Below are 2,105 nucleotides of genomic sequence, written 5' to 3'. Positions count from 1 at the left end.
ACAGAAACGAAGGAAGGAAGGAAGGAAGGAAGGAAGGAAGAAAGAGAGAGAGAGAGAGAGGGAGGGAGGAAGGGAGGGAGGGAGGAAGGAAGAAAGAAAAAAAAAGAAAGAAAGGAAGAAAGAAAAAGGGAGGAAGGAAGCAAGCAAGCAGAAAACAAGGAAGGAAGGAAGGGAGGGAGGGAGGGAGGGAGGGAGGGAGGAATGGGATACAGGGGAAGAAACAAAACAATGAAACAGAGGTCCACAGTTTGACTCAACTGAAGATCCAAAATTTACTAAACGAATTTATAAAACAAAGAGATAAAAGTGTGCTGATTGGCTTTTGTGCCTCTACAACATAGCTTCTGAACTAACTTTAATATCTGCTGAAATGCATCAACTAGCAAACTTTGATGGCCTTAACCAATACTTGGGCTCAAATTATAGTGATACCTGAGGATCCTTCTAAATTTGAACAGAACCCCTGTACTCGTAGGGAAGTTACTACAACATAAAATAGAGGACAGTTATGCCTCATCTTCACCATCGGGACAATAGCCTTGCCTAAATTCCCTGTGACGGTAGCACCCATTGCCCTAAAATATCCCATAATAAGGACACAGATGCTCTAACCCAATGGGTAATAAATTAAAATTAAATCTTTGGCACTTACAAATTGGCTTTAAAAAATGAGAACAGTGTTTCTGGGGCGCCTGGGTGGCTCAGTCGTTAAGCGTCTGCCTTCGGCTCAGGTCATGATCCCAGGGTCCTGGGATCCAGCCCCGCATCGGGCTCCCTGCTCCGCTGGGAGCCTGCTTCTTCCTCTCCCACTCCCCCTGCTTGTGTTCCCTCTCTCACTGGCTGTCTCTCTCTCTCTGTCAAATAAATAAATAAAATCTTTAAAAAAAATGAGACCACATGGACCTTCTCCCCTCTACATACCTGTTAAAAAAGCTAATAAGGTCCAATGTAAGTTTAAATAGGGCCTTCAAGGATTGAAACCCATTATATAACATCTATTTAGGGAAAGAGTGATTGTTAACCACTACTCCTCCATTTAACAATTCAATTTCACTTGTTCTTAAACTTAGAAAGAACGCATGGTGCCTCCCAGGGGATTACTGCAGCTTCAGTGTTGTGGTCCCATTCATTAAGGCCCCCATACTCAAAATATTGAAATTACAGAGTATCTGATCAGCAACTGGTAAATATTTTTCCATAATAGGTTTGGCTCATATGTTCTGTTCAGTGTCTATTCTACCGGCAGTTTCCCTTTACCTAAGGGACACGATATACCTTTACCTGGTTATCTATGGAGTACCACAGTAGCCGGGCCATCGCACACAGTCTTTGCAGACATGATCTTAACTGCATCTAGATTTTTCCAGGGGCACACGTATAGCATTATATTCATGACACCCTCCCCTGAGGATATTCATTTGGCACACTTATTCAGGGCACACGAATACTTACAAGGGAGATCGGCAAAGTGGATGGGCCATTGCCTCACTCATAGTGCAAGGCCCTGCCATTTCAGTAAATTCCTGAAAATTATTTGGTAAACCAAGGGCCCCTCCATACCTAACACTGTCGAGAAACAGCTATTGACTCTCTCAACTCCCACAATATTAAAACAAGCCTGGGTACCTGGGTGGCTCAGTTGGTTAAGCATCTGCCTTCTGCTTGGGTTGTGATCCCAGAGTCCAGCAGTGGGCTCCCTGCTCAGCAGGGAGTCTGCTTCTCCCTCGGCCCCTCCCCCTCCCCTTGCTCCCTCACTCTCTCTCACTCTTGCACATGCCTGTGTGCACACGTGCAAAAATAAAAATAGATAAAATCTTTAAAAAAACCCCAAGCCCAACATCTTTTAGGCCTTTTGGGCTCTGTAGGCAACATAGTCCTCATTTACAAATTTTCCTTAAGCCCATTTCTGCAGTTATTTGTAAATCAGTCTACCTTGAATGGACCCCTTTCCAACAAGAGGCTCCAGATTCTGTCAAAATTGCATTACAACAGCCACTCTCACTAGTGCCCCTCCACCAGACTCCTTTCTCCTGCCTCCTGGAGTCTCTGCACCACCCATACCGGCCACAAGTTACCTATGGGCTTCTGGTGCAAAAGCCTGTCCT

This window comes from Ursus maritimus, assembly GCF_017311325.1.
Source record: "Ursus maritimus isolate PB19 chromosome X unlocalized genomic scaffold, ASM1731132v1 scaffold_X1, whole genome shotgun sequence".
Lineage (NCBI taxonomy): Eukaryota > Metazoa > Chordata > Mammalia > Carnivora > Ursidae > Ursus > Ursus maritimus.
This window is presented reverse-complemented; position numbering follows the sequence as displayed.